The sequence below is a fragment of the Vidua chalybeata genome, chromosome Z (assembly GCF_026979565.1).
Source record: "Vidua chalybeata isolate OUT-0048 chromosome Z, bVidCha1 merged haplotype, whole genome shotgun sequence".
Classification (NCBI taxonomy): domain Eukaryota; kingdom Metazoa; phylum Chordata; class Aves; order Passeriformes; family Viduidae; genus Vidua; species Vidua chalybeata.
In genome coordinates, this window is record NC_071570.1 from 23426615 (window position 1) to 23448170 (window position 21556).

Here is a 21556-nt window from a genome sequence, read left to right on the forward strand (position 1 = left end):
CTGAAATGTTGCTATAGATTGAAACATTTGCAAATATATTGGCTGAGGGAAGATGTATAGTGATATTTATAAGTATATTTTAAATTCCTGCTAAGGCCTCAATTTGTTCTTTCCACATAGATAGACACATAAAGTTCCATGATTTCAGGAAAATCAACATACCATTGTTTTCATCCTCCAACTTTACTGCATTCACCACAGCCCACCCCACTAAGGCTGCGAAGCACATAACAATGCAAGTGACAATTGACACAACAGAAAATATCCAGAATTAAACTCATTAAGATCAATGCTTTCTTTAGCAACATAGATGATACAAATGTTGCTAAAGCTTTACCATGGAATTACGTCACATCACTCTGGCAACAATTTTCTGGTAAAACTACTCAGTATCTTACACCTCTATTTGGTTTTCACCTTGTTCATATGAAATTTAAAATTGTATGAAACACAAATCATAAAACCTTTCCATGTACAAGCTAAATTAATGTACGTGTATTTGCTAGATAGAATGAAAGACGCTTATCAAAAAATCTTTTAACTTTAATTGAATGCATTGTTATATATTTTTATTAAATTAGATTGCTTACAGTTGTGTCTCATTTTCATGTTTTTGAAAAGGTTAGTCGTGTGAGTGTGAGCTCTTAAAACACCCAGACATCCAATGAGGTTAAAGATCTCAGCTGACGTAACTAGTTTAGCATCTCACAAAAATTAGGTTCCACAGCAGTAATACCAAGACATAGCCTCAGCTGTAGAACGACTTTAAATAGTTTTATTAATTCAAGATTGTTCTGTTATAGACTTAAATCTCTGTCAATCAAGATCTTGTTTGTATATACTTACCCCTATTTCCCAGTATTTTTTAGTAAATAGTTGCTACAGCTTAAGATGGTTACACAGGGCCCTGAAAATCAAAGTAAACCTACTAATGTAAGAGCAATTTCAATTTTTTTCTGTAGGGATAGGTGGAGTAGAATTGGTTGTAGAGCATTCCACACAAATGTCACGTGATTTTAGCAGAAGGTATGAGAAAGATGTGACTGGTAAACCACGGGCTGGTACACCATGTGAGGACACAGAACAGTACAAAGGTCAAGAGGGAATGCCACGGTTTACAGGTATTATAGGCAAGCCTTACCGGCTACACAGACTGCTGCAATTGTGTATAAAGTTTCAGAGATACTTTTCCGCTTAGTAAACCGCTGCAGATGGGGATGCACGGGGACTACCGGGAGACATAGTTAGCAGCCAGTAGATGCAGGGGCACTATACATAGCCTCAACATATACGTACCCACACGAGGAACTTCTTGAGGTTGGCAGAGCAGTGGGATAGGCTGCCCATCGAGGTCCTGGATTTTCCCTCTCTGAAGACATTCAAAACCCACCTGGACATGTTCCTGTGTAACCTGCTCTGGGTGACCCTGCCTTGGCACGGGGGGGCTGGACTAGATGATCTCCAGAGGTCCCTTCCAACCCTATGACTCTGTATACACCTGGAAGGAGCAGACACAGCCTGACAGGAGAGCACCCGGTTATTACACTTTGTGGTAACCTCCCTTGAAGTGTTTACGGAAAGACTGGACGTGGCACTCAGTGCCATGTGTAGATGACATAGTGGTGTTTGGTCACCGATTAGAATCGGCGATCTCAGAGGTCTTCTCTAACCCAATGGATTCTGTGAGTCGGTGTGCCAGCTGGGACAACGGCCCAACGCACGCACTCGGGCGGGAAGCCCACGTGGGCTGAGAGCAGCCACCAGGCACTCCGGGGCCTTGGCTCGGCCCCCCGCAGAAGTCCAGGGTCGGCAGGGCTGACGCGGGGCCACCAGCGAGTCGGCGGGACAGGAAAGACGACAGGCACGGTGGCGGCAGCGCTTCCCCTTCCATCGCCGCTAGTCGCCGGCGATCCACTCCTCCTCCCCCTCTTCCTCCCCGCCTCGAAAATGGCAGCGCGGGCCACAGGCGGTGGGGGAGCGGCCCGTCCGCCGCCATCTTGAGGCGAGAAGGACGGCGGCCGCCAAGCCCCTCCTGCCCGGCCTCCTGCCGGAAGTGGCGTCAGGCGGCCGCCGCGCGGCCACACCCCCCCCGCCGGGACTCACGCGGCCGCCGCGCGCCCCGCACCGCGCCGGGCCCGCCGTGTGCGCCCCCCCGCGCGGGCGGAGAACCGGGCGGGCGCGCGCCCTAGGCCGGGGGGCCGGGGAAACCGCCGCGCGCCAGCCGTTACCGCAGGCCCCGCCCCTTCCGGGGCGCTCGGCCGCGCCGCCGCCCCCGCCTCCCTCCGTCCGCCCGCCGGTCCCTCCCTCCCGCTCCCGCTCTCCTTTTGTGAGTTATAGCAACCGTTGCCTTGTGAGTCGAGCGCCATAGTCACCGTAGTCCTGGCGACTGTTACCCATCAACAACAGCCGCTCCGCTCCCGCTCCTGCTCCTCCTCCTCCTGCCGCTGCTCCGCACCCCCTGCCTCACCGTCACCCACCACAACAACAACAACAACAACAACCGCAGCCGCCGCCAGCAGCAGCAGCGACAGCGGGAGCGCCGCCGCAGCCCGCCCCGGCACAGGTGAATGCGCTCGGCGGGCGCACCCCGGCCCTCCCTCCTCTTTCTCCGCGAGGCATCCGGGCCCGGGCTGCGCCCGTGCTCGCAGGGCGGCGAGGGGACGCGGGGCTCCCCGCCGACCCCCCGCGGCCCTCCCGGGAGCGCTGTGCGGTTGGGGGGAGAGGGGCGGCGGGCATAGACGGGGGTGTCGGGCGGGGAGCGGGGCCGGCCGCCGTGCGGGCCGAGGAGGAGGAAAGGCTGGGCGATGCCGGGGACGCAGGCACGCTGCGGGACCTCCAGGACAATCGCTGGGATGCGGTGGGTGTGCGTCTGAGTTGGATCTCGTTTGTACGGGTCGGGAGATGGAGAAATCGGGGAACGCGCTGCGGCCTCAGTCAAAGGTTAATGGCTTTAAACCTGAAAAAAGCCGTAGGGTTGGGAGGAAAGATGCAGCCGGAGACGGATCCTGTAGGACGGCAAGAGTAGGGGTTGGTTTCCCCCTTTCACTTACAGGCGCCTTGTTCTGATTTGATTTGACTACTAAATGACTAAATGTTGCAGGTTTTCTTGAACTTGCTATATCTTTTAATGATACTCTCGTGCTGTCGGTCATATGAACCCCCTTTTTTTTTGTGTGCTTTCTCTGTGTAATTTTTTCTTTTATTCATAATTAATGTTGCAGTTTGTTTTTGTGCAAGCTATATTTTCTTTGTATTGTGAAGTGGGGTTTTGTTTATTCAATACCTTCACCAATACATAGTGTAGCAGTTTTTTTTTTTCTTATTGCACTCCTTCTGCAGGGAATTGTTTTTAAATTATGCTTTCCTACTGACAGTGTAGCATGTAATCATGCATGTGTAAGTCTAGTTTATTGCCCAGTGAGTTACGTGCATGTGGAGAGAATCCATTTGTTTCCTTAAACTCTCCACGATGAAGGAAATTCAAGATACTGACTGTGGGTTTCAGCACTAAGCAGCAAAGAAAGGAGAAAAAAACAGTATGAAAAATAAGTCTGTGTGATTTTGTTAGTGGTTCTGCTTTCCAAGAGTGCTTTTGTGGAAGAGGGAAGGGGCAGCTATTTACCCCTCAAAGAGATGTAGTAGGACTCATGTTATTAATGATTATCGTTTCCTTCTCATTTTTAATCCAAAATGCTTGCTTTCTTCATCCATTTTGTGATTGCGTATTAAGATCTAAAGATTTGTGTTGTCATTGATGTCAAATCATACTTCATATACTTTTTGAATTCTTTGGATGAAGTCAATTTTTGGTATCTTTTATGGCAATGAAAAATTTAACATCTTAACATATCAATAGCCACTTGCACTCTCCCCTTTGACTTGTCAAATCATGTGTTGTTTTGGTAGATTTTATTCTTTCTAAAGTGGTGACTTATTTATTTTCTTATTTATTTAGTAACATAATTAGGAAAAAATAATGCTCTTGTTTTTAATCTAATCCCTACATTTAATTGTACATACACCTTTTCCATTTTTGTATCCCTAGATATCCAGTGTAAGATACGGGATTTGTCTCACATTGGAACTACCAATGAGTGTGCCTGGGGCAATTTTTTCAAGCAGGTATTAACTACAAAATCTGCTAAGTGGTTAGTGCATTGTTTGATACTGATATTCCTTGAGGCAAGGCATATTGGATCTTTTTTTTAGAGTGTTTTAATATTTCATAATTCACAAGAACTTGGAAAAGAAATTATTTTAAATAATGACCAAAAGCCTCTACATCATCGTCTTTTAATTTTTTAACTCCAAGATGAAACCACTGCATACTAATTTTGTAGGCCCTGGTATAAATAAGTTCTAAATACATTAAGAATTTTCAGTGTGAGTACTAGTAGGGTATCAGTTATATGGCACATCTAAGTCTTTATGAATTCGTTGCTAGTTTCTGTAATTCATTGGTTTCAAAATAATTCCTGGCATCTACTGTTGTTGAAAAGGCCGAGAGATTATATGTCAGTTCTGCAGCATACCTTTCTTAAGTAGTTCTCTTAGAGCAGGACAGAATACTGCTCAGGATGTCTTTGCAGAACATGTATCCAGGCTGCTGGGTAGCAAAGGAAAGTGTGTGCCTGTGTGTGAGACAAAGTTTCTCTTCTAATTCTGTGGGGTGATGTATACAGGTGTTTTTGAAAAATCATATTAAAAGCACATGGTTTTGTCTAAAACCAAAGACCTTTATAGTACTATTCATCTGCATTTTCCTTAGCCAGTGACTACAATTTGGAAAATAATAAAGCAGGTGTAATCACTGCTTTTAGTATTATGGACTTCTCTGAGAAAAGTATTTACTCTTTATTCTTTCTGAGATACTGCAGTGACCACAGACGAGATCTGCATTGTGCATTCTGATTCCCTAATGCCCACAGCTAACAAAATAGTTGGTGTTTGTGATGCTGACCAGTGTTTAAAAATGACATAGCTTGTGATATTTATTTATTTATTTAAAATGCATAGGCTTTCATGACTTACAGAGTGTGACTATCTAATTTTGTTTCAACGTATCCGAACAAAACGGTAAGGATCAGGTGCTCTATTGTGTTACTAGTAAGCTAACCTACATTATGCTACTTTGGAGAAATCCTTTCACTAGGGTAGTGTAGGTAAAAGACAGCGGCATCAAAGATACTGTTAAAAGCTATTAAAGATTTTAAAGTCATGGTGCTTTATTAGATATTAGGTTTGGCTTTGTTAGCACTATCCCATTTTTGTTCCTTTTTGACAGGGTATTGTTAATCAAAAACTGCCTAGAGAAAGAAATGTTGCACTTTGTTTCCATTTACTAAACTTTTGAGAAGTCCAGCTTTTGTTTGCTTCTCCTACTTGAACGTAAGCCAGTGTCTAAAATGCAATAGTACTTTATCACTGTAGTTCCTATTAGTGTTGTAGCTAGTGTTTCTCATTTTCATGTTCTACTTTGAAAGGCTTTCTTCTCTCTGAAAATATTCTAGATCAGTTGTATTTTTTACCTGCAGTTTTCAACAGCTTACCATCTGCAGGTATGTGTCATGCAAAATGCTTAAAAAATGAATAAGCTTTAAAAAATATATATGACTATTAAAATGGTTTTTAAAAATAATTGTCAGTTGGAAAGACATATGAATGCTCTACAATACAGAATAAAAAATAAACTTTCAGTGGCAATGTAGTGTCCTTGTAGTTGGAGTTCCATTTCAAAATTGAGTTCCTTGTCAAATTTATGTTCTAGAGTACAAAAAGAAGAATGTTTTGAAATTATCAATGAAAATGCTTTTTTTTTTCTTTTTTTTGGCCAAGAATTAGGGCTGAAAACTTACTGACACTTTTAAAATGAATAACTAAAGTTTAAGACCTTTTATTTTAATTAGCCACAAGTTTATTGTCAATGTATATTGCCTACAGTTGGTTGTCAATCAAAACAATACTTCTCTTTTCTCACAGCTAAGATTTTGATTTTTAGATTTGGCTAAATCTAGTTTGTTAGAGACAGATGGCTGATTTAAACAGGTGTCACTTTCATTTCTTGTGCCTTGTGTTGAAACTTCCAGAGGTTTACAAAAGAGCTTCCTAAAGCAGATGGTGATCTCCACTTCTGTGATTAGAAAAATGTACTTTTGTAGGAAATTATTTTCCTAATGACTAGGTGTATTTTAATAGTTTGATGTGTCATATTAGAGGTTATGCTTTAACAGTTAAAATATCATAGCAGAGTTTAAAATGTTTCATATAATGCAATAATTTTAAAATTTTTTTTCTCGTTGGACTTTTAAAGGAGATCTGAGTATTTTGGTGTGAAATTCATCAGTTTGAGTGTGTGGATAGCTGTAGACCTAATAATTGTTATTCTTACAAGACCAAGAGCAGATATATTGCTTGGTGTAACAATTTGTTTCACTACCTTTTCTTTTCTACTTAAAGATTATTTATTTTTGGAATATTTTTTAATAAAAATGAATTACTATTAAGAACACAGGATTAGTGTCAAACTAATGTATGTTTAATTTTTTTCTGGCACCTTGCTGTATTAGCATATCTGCAGGTTTCTTTTCTTTTAAAAGTTTTTATTCAATACTTATAATTTTCTCAATTACAAAAGATTTTAATAGGGAAGATTGAAATTGAAGTTAGTTTTCTAATAATTTTTTGTTATTTTTGTTTCTATGGACTCATTTCTCATTTTTTCTTGTTTTTATGTTGACTTTTTTATCGCAATGACTGGTGTTTATTGTTAGTTGTTTTCTTTTTCTAGCAGATGCACCAGAGGGTGCTGTGCTATTTGAAATACAAAAAGGAAAGAAAATCCTGAAAGTTTGTTAATTGAAATGCTTTGATAATGCATATGAGACTTGAATAAACATTACTGAAATTTTCACACTTTTCTTTTCTGTGCAGTGCAATATAGCAAACTTACTATTTTGACAATATTATGTTAAAAATCGTAGAGGAAATTGGCTGTTCTGGATCGGATTATGTCTGTGTATGTTAATTCACACACTTAAAATGCAATTTCTGTTCATCAAAAGAGAACAAATATTTATATGTAAATTATGTCTGTTTCACTTGTAGCTAAAACTATATGAGCTGTATACTTACTGAAGTACTACATGAACTCATGTGAGACACACATATATTTTGGAGCGACCTTTACTGTATATTTTTCATTTATAAGTCTGTGTTCACATTTTATGTAGCTAATTTGCTCATATGAACCCTTTTTAAAAATGTATTGCTGTATATAGAATTGTTTTCCTTTCTCACTGAAGCTCTTCCTAGATGAAACTGAGGTTGGCATGGAGAGTATGTACTTATGAATTGCAAAAAGAACAGGATATTTTTCTCCATCAATCAATCAGTAGTTCTGGGAAAGAAAGCCACCAACCCACCTCCCCCTCACACCTTCCCCCCAACAAAATACAAAAAAACCTCAAACCAAACCAAACAACCCCCCCAAAATAAACCCCAACCAAAAAACCCACAAAAAACAAACAAAAAACCTCCCAAAATAAACAAACAAACAAAAACCAACAAAAAAGCCCCAAACCAGCCCTTGCCTCTACATATTTAAAATTACCAGTAAGTTTCATTTTAAAAGAATTCCCTATGGATATATGAACCTGTCAGATTAGAAATTAATTGTAGTAACTTCTGTAGTTTAGTAATACCTATTTTTTTATCATACCCCATAAGATTAATAAGGCAATATTTTTTTCCTGTGTGCAGGTGGTTAATGGTGTCGAGTTTAGAGTAATTTTCCTTTGGAAACACGTGAAAAGACGTAGAGTGTATCTAGGGTAGTACACCTCAAATTGCTTAGTTTTGGACACTATTGCAAACAATTTAGTTGTTCTGCCTGTTCACTATTGTGAGTTGTTCAGTTAGTTAGGAACTTCAGTTTTGGTGTCCTAAAATCAAGAGGTAGTGGATATATTGTCAATTCTATTTGATAAAGAAATTTCCTGTTTTGCAATATAAATTTTAGTGAGACTTGGAAGGTTAATTTCTAGCAATTTAGAATATCTGTCTTCTTTAAATTCTTGCATGACATTCATAGCAATGCTATGAAAATGCCAAATATTGTATATTAATAACTGAATTGGAGTGTACTTGTAGCATTTATAACTATTCATTCATCAAAGAGAGGAAAGAGGAATTTAGTACTATTTTTAAAGGTCATTTCATTCACCCATAGATTAAGTATGTTGAGTACATCTCAGCTTCTTAGACCATCTCTGAGTAAACAATATATTTATTTCTTTCATTTCTTCTTATTGAAGACAGATTTCAAGTAAGTTTATAAGGCCTTTAAGGCAGAAACCATGTATTTAGATTTTGTTGAGGCTTTGGATGCTGCTACTACAACTAATGACTCAAAGCCATGTTTGCTGTTTATGTACCAAGTAAGTGGATTCTCTCTTCTCTTTTACTTCGTCATTTAATCTAACTATGCTTTCTCTTATATACCACCTCAGGGATTTTTTCTAAACTCTGAAACTCAGTGTAGTTAAATCATGCAACATTACAAAGTAGAAATAGTAAGAGGCATCTCTGTTAAAGGATGAAGTATGTCGGTTTGCAGGTGCCATTGACTCATATTATTCTACCTCAGTTAAGGTGTTCTGGGGTTTTGGTGTTTTTTTGTCTGATTACTTTTTTGTGTGCTGCTAACTATACATTCTTTACAAGGAATTTTGAAAGTATAATAGGATTCCATGACAGAACTACTTACAAGACAGTTATTAACGTTATAGCTATTTATTTATTCAAAAATACATTTTTGGCTCCAGTGAACCAATTCATGTCTGCTGAATTTTCAAGTGATTCTCTAATATCTTTGGTTTGATTTTCTTCCCCCCTCCCCAAAAGTTCCAAAGTCTGGGGCGGGAAGAAGGGAGAGCAGTCTTGCTTATGTATCTCTCTTAATCTCACAATGATATTGGATGTTTATTGAATTTCTGAAGTTTCCTTAGTTTCCTTTCTAGTGGATTAAATGACTAGGACTATCAATTTGTACTACTGTCTTTGGTGTGATCTGTTGCAGATTATCCGCAGAGCATTTTGATATGTTGCTGTTGTACTGTGTGGCATCATCTTAACAAAATTAGTCTTATCACCTGAGCTTTTTCTTCCTTGCATTGTGGTAGAATTCTGCACTGTAAAGAGCTGGGAGTGAAATTAGCAGTGAAACTAATGAGTTGAATGGTAAAAAGTAGTCAGCATTATCTAAGGAGAACTTCATCTATTCATTATTGGTAGAGGAAAGCAAAAAAAAAAAAACCCAAAAAAAAAACCCAAAACAAAACAGAAAAAACACAAACAAACAAACAAAAAAAAAAACAACACAAAAAACCACCCAACCAACCAACCAAAAAAACAAAACTAAAATAGCTGTAGTTCTCAAGTTCTCATGCCATTGGAAGCAGTGGTCAATATCAGGATTTCTGTCTTACATTAAATGTCTCATAAATTTGAATACTTATTTCCTATTTAACTGCTGCAAAAAGTACTCAAAATTCTCCATTTAGAGTCCTAGCTGTTTTGTATTCCCAGTAAGATGTCTGCTGTATTCTTACCTCTTTATTGTTCTCTGGTTTGAGAGTAGATACAATAGAATTAAAGATTTAATGAAGGAAGAATGTTGCCTACCTCTCGTTTTTGCTGATGAGATGTACATTGTAGTTCTTCCATTAGGAAGGACATGTGGCTACACACAAAGGATTGTTACTTTGTCTTTCTAGTTAATGTTTAATATATTGTGTTTATTATTGGATGTCAGTGTTAATTACTTTGTATCTCAGAGAATTTAGAAAATGCAATAAAGAATTAACCTTGCTTTAGAACTACTTTCTTTAATTAAAATCCTGTTTTTCCTTTTCAGTGTTTTTAAGAAAAATAGTTGTTCTATAATTGCCATGTAAAAACTAATTTTCTCAAAATTTATGACTGAAAAATCTGGAATAATTAAATGATCATCTGATATGCATTTTTTGGTTAAGTTATAGAAAGGTGTTGTTTAAATATATATAGTTCAAGAGACTTTTACAGTAATTTATAAAATACATGACTTATGAAAACTATTTAGATTTCTTCTGTAGGAAAGTCCAGATGTTTTCAAAGTTACATTAGCTTTAGATGGTAAGGAGCAGTTGAGCTACTTGTATAGTAGCTGATTTATCAAACTGACTGTTAGCCATGATGTGAGTTGACACACTGTGGTAGCTAAGATCATATAAACATTTGTATTTGTCTTTAGCATTTAGTTCACGCCTATTGTGTTTTGTCCACTTTGTGTTAAATCAATTCAACTGAGTTGCAATTTGTAGAGGAGTTGATAAATAACTCTTCCATATTCATTGTATTGTTTTCCTGTCAGATTTAGTAAATGGAAAAATGTAGAATCCAATGTGTTTCTAATTCCTCAGAGTTGAAACTGGGTAATATTAATAGCAATTCCATGTAACTTCTAGGAAGTTTATTAGTTGGAATTTCTGAAAAGCATGGAAGCTCTTCTGTGAGCTATATCATCCTTACAGTTGTTTAGAGAGTAGAACATGTTTAGAACATTAAATCATAGATTTAATGTAATTTAATATAATTATTATTTAATAATAAGTGGAGGTAAGTAGAACAGAAATATAGCTTTATTCCGTTATTTTGTGGAAATACTTTTGAGCTACAAATCTGCATTCTGAAGTGAGGCAAGAGTGAAGTGAGGCAATTAAGATGAAAATGCAGCTCTTCATTGTCTCTTTCCAGGTGCTTTCTGATGAAAGGTTGTCCTGAGTTGCTCTGGCTTTCTCCAACTTTGAAACTCCTTTCTAGTGTAAGAAGCCCAGTTCTGAGAGGAACAGTAGTAAGCAAGTAAATGTGTAGAGATTTCAGTATGCTGAGTCTGTAGCGGTGTGGAGATGAGAAAGGCTTAGGGTCTTGCAAACCTCTGGCTAGTTCACAGAATTTAGGTTTTGTGTCTGAAGTACCTTTTGCTAGCAAACTTATGTCATGTTGAGGAAAGGTTCATTAGCAGTAAACTCAGAATTAGAGATGGTCCTACAAAGCAATAACATAATTTATCATGTAAGTTATGATTCTGTCTTATGAAACAGATCTTACAGTGTTTTAAAAGTTGTGGGTTTACACTGATTCAGTTGTATCTGTTTGGTGTAGTAGTTTTTTACTGCTATTGTTTCAGGTCATTCAGATGGTCAGTTGTTAAACACTATAACCTTATGAACTTATGTGGTCTGGGATATCCAGATTTTATGTTAATGTTTTATATCCATACTTCCTGTGGAGGCAGATTTAAAATTCAGATACTAAAATTTCCTGCTGTCATCTTGATATGTGCCACTGAGTCAAATTTCCTGTCCTTAATAGGGCTTGAAGGTCTTTAGTATCTTCACTCCTTGGCCTACTTTAGTATTTATTTCTCCATACTGAATTCTGAAGAAACTGACATTTCTTGAATTCAGGGAAGAGCTGGACACAGGATCATGATTTCAGTGCAGTGACCAACTATCATGACCTGATGAAGATGGATTCTTCATGCAGTCTCAAATCACTGGTTACAACTTCGTTTGTCACAAACATATTTCAGACAACTGAGATGAAGAGAAGTTATAGGATTACTTTCCATGTGAAAGATTGCCATATAAGGACACCCACTGCTTAATTTCAAGATGAAATACTAGATTATTTAGCTAAGACTTGTAACAACTCAGTGCTGTAAATCTCAGAAACTTTTAATGGCTTATGTCCTCAACACAGATGTAAGTTTGAGATACTGAGAAGTTTTTGTGTCAGCATAGTTCTATTTTCTGTTACATACTATGATCCAAGCATGGTAACTCTTCAGACACAGCTGAATTTCCTGAAAGCTCAACATCAACAGACTGACCATCTGTACTCTACTGAAGAAAGGGTTAAACTGGAGCCAGTAATTTTTTTTCCTGTACTTGAAAATAATGAATATTTTGAAAAACTACAAACATTTTCTTCCCATATTTTTTAAAATGGGGAAAAAAATAATGTCCAAGTCAGAAAAACAGGTGGATATGGCTGATAGAAATTATGGTTTTGTCATCTGTGGTAAAGAAAGCTCTGTGTGTGTGTAAGTTTTGGTCAGAAATGCTTTAGTACTTGTCCCAGAGTTTGTAGTGTAAGAATGGGAAAGTAACAGGTTTTGACCATTAAAAACAGCTTGAAGATGTAATTGTGTATTAATAGTGGGAATTGAGATGTTGATTCATAATGTGTTACATCCTCTAATAAAATTACATGTGTCATCTCCATAAAGCAAACTGCATGGTCACAAGTATAACTTTGTTTTATAGCTATGCTTCTGATGTCCCAATGATCTGTTCTCTTTGACTAATATTTAGATTTAATTTTTAAAAATATATTAATTCCACATGAAGTACTTCTGTCTTCCACAGAGTGATTCAAAAGCATTTTATGTGCTCTAGTTACAGCATTTAACTTGCTAGTATGGAAATGGTTAAGTTTACTGTAATGTTGCCAGAATGATTTTTGCTTTCTTGTTTCCTCCTTATATATTTTTTTGAATATATTTAGACTATTGTTGTATAATTATATAGTTCCTAGCTAGCTCCAGTGTTTTTCTCTACCCTGATAGGCAGAAAGACGAAACACATTCCAGAAGCTCCAAGCCCCAGGGGTCCAAGGCCCCTGTCTTGTCTTGGTTCTCTTTGAGAGCCAAGGTTCAAACCAGCTCTTGGAGACATATTTTCATAAATAAAGTTTAGTTCTTATCTAAGCTGGGGTGGAATTCAGGAAAGGGTAGAACCAGGGGGAATTACCTCATCGACTGTGCTCCTAATTGGGAATTCTTTTCAATTATGCTAATTTGCTAAACTTACACAGCTATTCACGCTGTGTGGGATGGGCTTTTTTATATACCTGCCCCTTCCAGGCCTCCAATAAAGACCAGCCTTTATATTACCTCCTATACTACTATTGTCTCAAAAGTGTATTGCTCATTTCTAGATCTTTAAGGCATCAATAAAACCAAAGGAACAGGAGATGCTGAAGGTACTCAGTACAGGATGGTGTGCAGTTTATGGTTGGTTTGGTTGATTGTTTGGGGTTTTGTATTTGTTTGTTAGTTTGGGGTTTTTTTCCTTGAAGAGTGAAAGAAATGTGGAAGATATTTTCATATTTTCATCTACCAAGGCGTTTTATTTTAGTCTAGGTTGTTCAGCTTGTTAAGTGGAGTTACTTGTGTTAGGGCAAAGGGTAAAACTGGTGGTTTTACCGGTGATAAAACATGGTTGCATACCATATCACTGACTGGTATGTCATTTCTGTATTGAGCATATCTTCTCAAATAATCTGCTCGCCATTCTTCACAGGGTGTTAGAAAGCTTATATTTTCTTACAGCAAACATACAGATTACCTATTATAAACACAGTTGTCTTAGTGAAATCTAGAACAAAAGCGGTCACTGAAAAAAAGTACTCTTTTAACCTACTTCTACAAAAATCTTCTGGCCAAAAGAGAGAGAAATGCCAGTCCTGTGAAGCTCTCTAGGGCTTCACAGACCTGTAGCTGCAGACTGCAGGGTGGGGACAGAGTGGCTGAGACTATAGGTTGGATGAGACCCCGAGGTCCATGGTTGTCAGGTAGCTGAACGTGTGCAAGCAGTGTGCCTTCAGTGCGGAGAAGATCAAAAAATGTTGGGCTGTATGGACACAGGTATAGGCAGGAAATTGAGACAAATGTTTATTCATGTCTCTTCTGTATTTATTATACAAAATTCACATGCATTTCTGCTTTTACTGTTACTCTTCTGCTGCTGTGGGAAGGATGTTGGTTGGAGTAAGTTCAGCAAAGAGCCACTAAGAAGTCAGGAACTAAAGTGCATGTCTGTGAATAGGCACTGAAGGACATGGACTTGTTTAGTCTGGAGAAGAGAGAGTTACAGAGGTCTCAATGGCAGCCTTCCCTGGAAGTGCACTTCCTATGGAAGTGTGTGGTGAAAGGATGAGAGAAAATCACGAGAGGTTTAGATTGGACACAAGAAGACCCTTTTTCCCCATGAGGATGGCCCAACAACGCACCTTGGACCAAGTGAGGTTTTGCCGGAGATTTTCGGCCTCTGAATGGATAAAACCCTGGGGAGCTGGTCTAATGCCAAGTCTGAACCTGCTTTGGGACGGAAGTTGGGCTTGGCAGCTCCTGAAATCCATGGCAGCCCAAGCTATACTATAATTTTACTTGGGATTCTTGCTCTACAGCAGAAGTTCCTAGATGTGATCTAGTTTGCCTTCTAGTCTTGTTGGCCAGTTCAGTTTCCTAGGACTGCATTTAAATCCTCACATCTGGAAGTAAAAGTGGAGGGATAGAGCTAGAGTCACAAAGTAGTCCTCTTGACATACATCACAAATACCTGGATTGGGTGGGTGCCCAGGAGATGATCTCCCTAACCACACAACTCTTGGGTTCCTTTTTTCTTTGGTGTGTTACTTCTGTTATTTTGGTCCAACACTTCATTCTATGGATTTTGCAAACTTAGGTCTGGACATAGACTGGATTCCTCGCATTTATTTATACAATATTTTAGAATGAAACCTTGAGACTTTTTCACTGGAGTACTGCAGAGGCAAAAAAATAAAAGCAGTAGCAGGAAAACAAAATTTTTTAGATCTCTTGAGAAAAAGACAATGATGAACAAAGGGTTTTATGAAAGAAGGAGGGACCTTGGTTGAATACCTGGCAAAACCAAACCCCAGTTGCTGATTTCTGTGGGCATTTTTTTGTGTGTATTTATCAAAGTCTTAATTAGGAGTTTTTAATTCCTTTGTTATAGCAAAAGAAAATAATAAAAGAGGAAGAACTACAAATTACATTTTTATTGGAAATTATTCAGAATTTTAAAATAAACTGGATAATGTCCTTTCTTTGTTGAAACAAGTTCAGGGATGTTGATGAAGCATTCTATATTTGGCTTACTGCCTGGTGATTTGTAAGTGGTGTTCAATGTACATAACAGCCAACAATCTGAAGAGGGTATCAATTTTTTTTGTAATGAGGGTATCTAAAACATTTTCCTGTAACTTGACTCTGTTCACTTTGATAAGAACTGGACTGTGTCCAAAGAAAAAGGATTTCAGATGCAAGGGCAATCATTTTTGAGTGTATGTAAAGAGATGTTTGTTTTAAAAAAGTGTTTGCTTTATCATATAGCTACAGATATAAAATTAATAGCAATGATAGAGATCGAGAGCAAGGATCTAAGGAAGTATGTATTGCAGTAACTGTTATTGGTGAAATCAGAAAAAATAGGTTGATAATCAATGCTTCTGTTGACTGAAGTGATTCTCTTTGAGGGTCTTTTAGTTGTTTTGGCTGGAGTTTATAATGATGGGACATTCAGATCCATAGCAAAATTAATGTACTTTGATTTCTCTTACTCTTATTTAGCACTGCTTGAGAGATAAGCAAAAACATATGTATACATTACTAATTATGATAAATGTAGTCTTGATAATCATGGCAGTATTAGAAAGTAATCCCTTTATTTAAATAGAGATGTTTCATATCAGCTAATAAGCTGAGTTGAATTGAATGATTAAGGCCTGGATAAGCAAATAAATTATTTACTACATGTTTTTATTTTATTCATAATTTGTTAAACATACCTCTGTCAAATTTGAGAATGTAAGTTAAAGAGAGATGTAGGATTTCCATAAAGTGTTTCTAGTGATTTTTTTCCAAGGAAAAATCCTTTTTTTTGATTGAATAGAGTATGTGAATGCACAGTGAAACTCAAAGTGCCCTAAAAGATCTAACACCATGACATAGTCAGTACCTTTTTCAAGTATCTCTACTCTAATGTGCTAGTATTTTAGAATATTCATGTCAAGTCCTGCCTGACTTTTTAAAGTCAGTGATTAAAATGAGAATCAAGAAATTCAACTAGTAGAAATCCTGGTGGGCAAAACAAAGAGCTGCAATAAGGAAAACAAATGAAATAAACTTAAACATATCTCAGAATTTATGTAATTAGTGTTCAATGTTGGTGTTGTACTTGTCGTAGTTTAGATTTCTATATTTCCGCATTATAAATGAGATAGCTAATGATACCTGTTTGATATTATTTTTATTGTTACTTGGTAATTATGGAAGAACAATGCAATGATATGTTATATAGTCATATGTCTTTATCTTAAGACTTAGAAATCAAATTCAGTTTCTACTGTTCATTATATAAATATTGTATAAATACTGTTGCTGAATGTTCTTTATATTTGAATTGTTTTTTTATTTTCTATAGGTGCTGTAGGCTGGAGCCAAATAAAAAAAAGTTACCAAATAATTATAAAAATCAGTTACCATTACTTTTTGTCAAATAATCTTTCGGAAGTAATATTACTTAAACTTCCCGAACATCACGCTTTTTGTCTGATTATATGAACATTTCTATTAGGAATGATTTTTAACATTAGAAGCCAGAAATCAAATAAACAAACAAATATGCTTTGGATCCAGTTGTGCAATTCTCAATATTCAATTTGTATTATAATTTCTTGCTATAAATTTGTATAATAACTTCTTGCTAATTATAAGTACAATTACTGTAAATATAGAGATTAGTTAAACACTCACTGTCGTACAGTACCAGCCATTGTCATTGTCATTGATTAATGACATTCTGTCCTCCTTTTTTATGATTAATTAATTTACCTTATATTTTTTTATTATTTTTATTTGCATTTATGTGTGCTGGTATGCTTTTCATTATTCTTTACTTCACTTGGGTTTTACATTGTACTTAATTTTTTTTTTTAAACTCAGTATTTTTGATTTGAGGGCAAAAAAGCCATGCTAGATAAACTTAACTAATAATAATCCTTGTGCTTGTTTTAATTTTACAATTTCATGTTTTCAAATGCTAAGTCAATCATAACTAAGAGCTTAGAGAACTGTTTCTTTGATAGAAAGGTAGTGGTGAGTAAAGATGATTTAATGCTTTTAGGATATTGTTTATAAATAAATGCCTGTAAGCTGAAAATATAAGTTGAAATGGTTTGTTCTAAGTCACAGATGGAATAAAAATAAAATATTGGTATCTATCCAGGAAATACAAGCTGTGGTGTGTTAAATCACTATCTTTTCAGGTGCTCAGTACTGTTGGGTTGGAAAAGCAGAACAGAATGTGCTGTGGAACTGAGTGTCTTTTACAGTGAGGTCAAAAAAAAGCCATGTGGGAGGGTTTTTTATATGTTTGGCTTACAGGATTTTTTAGTTTATTTTTTTGTGTATGATTTGTATGTATTTTAAATGTTAAAATAGATTTCATTTCATGTGACATCAAAATGTAGTAACAGTGTCCTGTGAATAAATACCTGCTTGTGAAAGCTAACGTGTTGGGAAAGGTCACGCAGGAAGGCAAACAAAGTTATAATTAATATCTTAATTAATGTTGTCAAGTGTGATAGTAAATTTCAAGCATGTTTGGTAAAATAGTATTTTTGTAGTGAGAGGATTTTTTGTCATTGCTTTCAATGTAATGCATTTCTTGTGTATTTCCTGTAGAATTGCTGCTGCTGAGTTTGCTCTTAAATTGGGTATACATTTCTTAAATAAAAAAAGAAAGAACATGGTAAACATCGTGAAATATTGGTTGCCTTGTTACAGTTACAGTACTTCAAATACATGGTTGCAAAGCTAAGTAGTAGATTTCTAAAGAGATTCTTAAAATTCAGATGGTAGGGCAAGGTTGAGGATATCTTTAGGACATAAAGGAGTATTTTATAATGAGACAGCCTTCTGTAAATGGGTTTCTAAATTTCTAAGTTTGTAAATGTTCCTTTCTCTCTCTTTCTTTCAAATTAAAGTACATGCCAGTCTTGAGGTTTTTTTACGTCAGCATTTTTTCTTTCCTTTGCATTTATAATGTAGTTCTTTTTTTGCTGCTTTATTATATCATCATTGGTGACAGTGATACCTGCTTACTTATATTTTGCAATTACAATTATTTTTTCAGTACTTTTGTGGCATTCACCTTTTGTTACTAAGCTCAGTTGTTCAGTATCCACAGTTTGGCTGTTAGGCTTTTTTTCCCTGTTCTTGTTGGATGCCTGGCTTGGATGTGGTTTAATATTTAACAATTTACCTAAGATAGTGGTGCGTGACTAGTCTGCTAAGCATCACACAGTGCTGACATAGTTGATTGTAGGGATTGCCTACAGGTGCTGAGATTGGCTTTCAGGGACTGCCTGATTTTTTATTTGCCAACAGCCACTTTGCTTTCATGTTTGCTAATCTCTAGCTTTCTCTTGGGGTGCTTTAGCCTGCTTCATGGCAGTGTATACAGAATTGGTACTTAAAATATATTTGGAAGAACATTCTTTTATTCAGTTTGATGTAGTTGGGAATAACTTGAATTGAGAAATTCAGAATCTGTTTCTTTTAACAGCTACATGAGAACAGGTAAATCTCCAGACTCTGTAGAAAATAACCCCAGTTATTGAGGAGTGGAATGCTTGAAGAATATCTTAAAATAAGATCTTGAGTCATTTGGGGGTTTTGGTGGAGGGGGTATATTTGTTGTCGTTGTTGTTTTAGGAAACTCAGGGGAGCAGTTGTACATGCATTTGGTCTAATTGTGGTGGTAGTGAATTCTATCCTAAGAATAGGATTCTAGAATTATGGGAGAAACATTAACTTCATAAGTAATCTTACTAATGTGTAATTGTCTCCTAGAGCCAGGGGAACGTTCAGCTTGTACAACTTATTTGAATGGCCAGTTTACAAGTGAATTATCTTCTGCAATAAAGGATGAAGGATTCTTAGGCTCATCCTTAAGCTAATTATAGTGAGATTCTGGTCAAATTTCTTTTACTAAACTGTCAGTGAAGGCAACCAGAGTGTCTCACCAGACTGAAGGCATCAAGGTCCTATTCTGTTTTGTGTAAAAAAAACACTGATGTCTACAATTTCATTTCCTTCAGTAACATTAAAGCAAATATACTTACAGAAGAACATTTAAGGAAAAATGGTGGATGGACGTACTTTGTCAAAGTCCTCCTTTCCCTAATAAATTTTTGGGCAGCACAGAAGTATGTAACAAGCTCTAACAAAATGTTGACTGCAGAACTTAATTCAGATAATCGGTACCTACTTTTTAATTATAAACCTTAGGTAGTTTTACAGCATGACATGCTTCTATTATTCCTCTAGCAGTATCTAGTTATTGGTGTTGTCCAAGCAGTCTGTCATCTTTGAGGTCATGATGTCTAGGGTAACATATTACAGTGATCCTTTTTGTATAAAATCATAAAAAGCAAACTAGCAATGGTGGTTATACACAGCAACTCTTTAGATTTATGGATTTGGCTAGAATGTGTTTCATTTTGGCATTTTGTTGTAGACCCTACTAGATTTGTGGCTGTCTACTGTTCCAGGCTAAATCCCTCAAGTACAGGGGCTAATGCAGTTTTTTGTTGTTTGAGTGTTACCCTGACACAGGTGAAAAGTTCAGTTTTACCTTTGAAAATGATTTTGCAAACTTAAAAATTCTGGAAAAGCAACGAAGTTGTAGTTGGAAGAGTTTGAATTCATGAGTGCATTCTGCTGATATTTGCTGTTTTACCCCCAGTCATCTGAGATTTTTGTCTTCAGAACAGGCTTCATATTTGTTATTGTTTTCATGGTTCCCCTAAAAAACATCAGCCACTAAGTAATAAAGGATTTTGGAAAGGATAAACCATAGCATTTCCTTATATGACTACTGGAATCTATTTTGTGGCACTTTTACATCTGTTGTCTAGATAACTGATCTTAACATTTCCAATAACTACTAGGAAAGTGCATTAATTTCTTAAATTTGTACTCTTAAGAAAATAAGTTTGGTTTGTTGTTTCTTGTTTTGTTTTTTTTTTTTCTGTCTTATTCAAAAGATGATTAGAAATTTCAGAAAAACATACTAACAAAATAATTAGCTTGAAAAGGTAAGAAGCATTGCTACCATTGAAGAAGAGGCATTTGCAACTTACTTTTCACTCCCAGCATTCTGGATACTCAGGCAGCAAATACTCAGAATCCATCCTACAGTGTTGTATGGATCCATTTAAGGAACCAAGCTAGAGGAAATGCTGCTTTCTTAGTTCTGGTGCCATGGAACAACTTGTTCTTTGATGCTGACTGGAACTGCCTCAGATTATTATAAAGAAAAGCCATAATAATCAGCTCTTTTGCATGTCATTTCTTAGCCATTCTTCAGCAGATTTACAAAAATATTTCTGAATAATTAGAATAAATAAGAAATTAATCTGTAGAGACTTACATAGATGTCTAATATGTAGAATGTGTACAGGTGACAAAGACATACAAAACTAGAACTCACCTGAAATCTGCTTAGAGGTTTTTGGACATATTTTGATATAGATTTTAAATAAGAAACATTCTGCCATTTCAGAGTTAATTAAGTTCTTTTTTTTTTCTCTAAGTTTCACTTTTATGATCTAGAGTATGAAAATTGTATGAAAATGTATTATTCTGTGAAAAGTTTATTATAAAATATCTTTGCAGAGCGTGTTTAGCAGCTCCATTATACTATCTGGTTAGTATGTGAAGGTTAGACTTTGATGGAGCTTGGAGTTAACAGATTTTAGCTTTGCTAATTTAAATGATGGATTAGAGGAAATACTGCTGTCTGCTTTGTTGTAGTGTGCAGTGTAATCAGATATATTGCTTCTGTGTAATTTTTTGGAGTTTGTGTTTGTATACCATATTCAAATCTGTAATTGTAACTTTTTTTAAGGGTATGCATGGATTGGGGTTGACTAAGGAGAGTGTTAATCTATTTAAATAAACTGGTTAGAGCCATAGGAGAGGGCCTGTGGTGTTTTCAAGGCTTCTCAGACTGAAAGTGCTGCATAACCCTTTTAGGTTGCGTAGCAACAGGCTCCTAGCAACAATAATAGATTGAATTTCCAATAGTGACCAGGCCGGATGTAATAATAAAGCAAGAGTACAAACAGTTGTCATGGTTTTCTTTTCACAGTAAACTAGTGTTGAATTTAGGGAGATTTTGTTTCTCAAAGTGGTGAACCTCTTTGCAAAATGAAAGTAATTTTGAAAATTGAGGTACCAAAACCCTGACAAGGTGCTTAAAATGAATGACTTCGATGTCTAGTAGTTTGGAACATTGGGAAAAACAAAGACACATTGAGCTGGTTGTTAACAAAAAAGAGTATTTAATAACCACATTACACTGCTTTTAAATCCCAACTTCTTTTATAAATTGACCTGTACTGGATCTTCATAAAAACCCCTAGCTGTACTGATATACATATTGTTTAGAAAAGTTAGGAAACACCATGTCAGTATACTGTTAAAAGATAATGAATAAAACTGAGTAACAGATTTGTTTAATGACATTAATCTGTCAGTATTTCATATTTTTAGGACCTGTTATGTGTGAAAGGTTGAAATATATGGATAAGCAAGTGACTTCAAATGAGACAGAAATCATCTCATTAAATAGTAATAGTTGTA

General features: G+C 36.6%; 1 protein-coding gene and 1 long non-coding RNA gene across 4 annotated transcripts in view; one reads left to right on the forward strand and one right to left on the reverse strand.

Annotated features, from left to right (window-relative positions):
• Positions 1-2256: 2256 nt before the first annotated feature.
• The window catches only part of RFX3 (regulatory factor X3), a 105567-nt gene continuing 86267 nt past the window's right edge, over positions 2257-21556 (forward strand). For 2 of the 3 annotated variants that reach the window (XM_053932589.1, XM_053932592.1), the window contains exons 1-2: positions 2257-2563; positions 4046-4122. The gene's annotated coding sequence lies outside the window, so the exon portion shown is untranslated. The remainder of the gene's footprint in view (positions 2564-4045; positions 4123-21556) is intronic. The other variant, XM_053932590.1, reaches the window with a different exon arrangement.
• LOC128782329 (uncharacterized) lies at positions 19518-20910 on the reverse strand. Its single transcript, XR_008428734.1, has 3 exons — positions 20403-20910; positions 20053-20206; positions 19518-19715 (listed from the first exon to the last, which is right to left on the reverse strand). It is a non-coding gene; the product is annotated as an uncharacterized LOC128782329 (long non-coding RNA).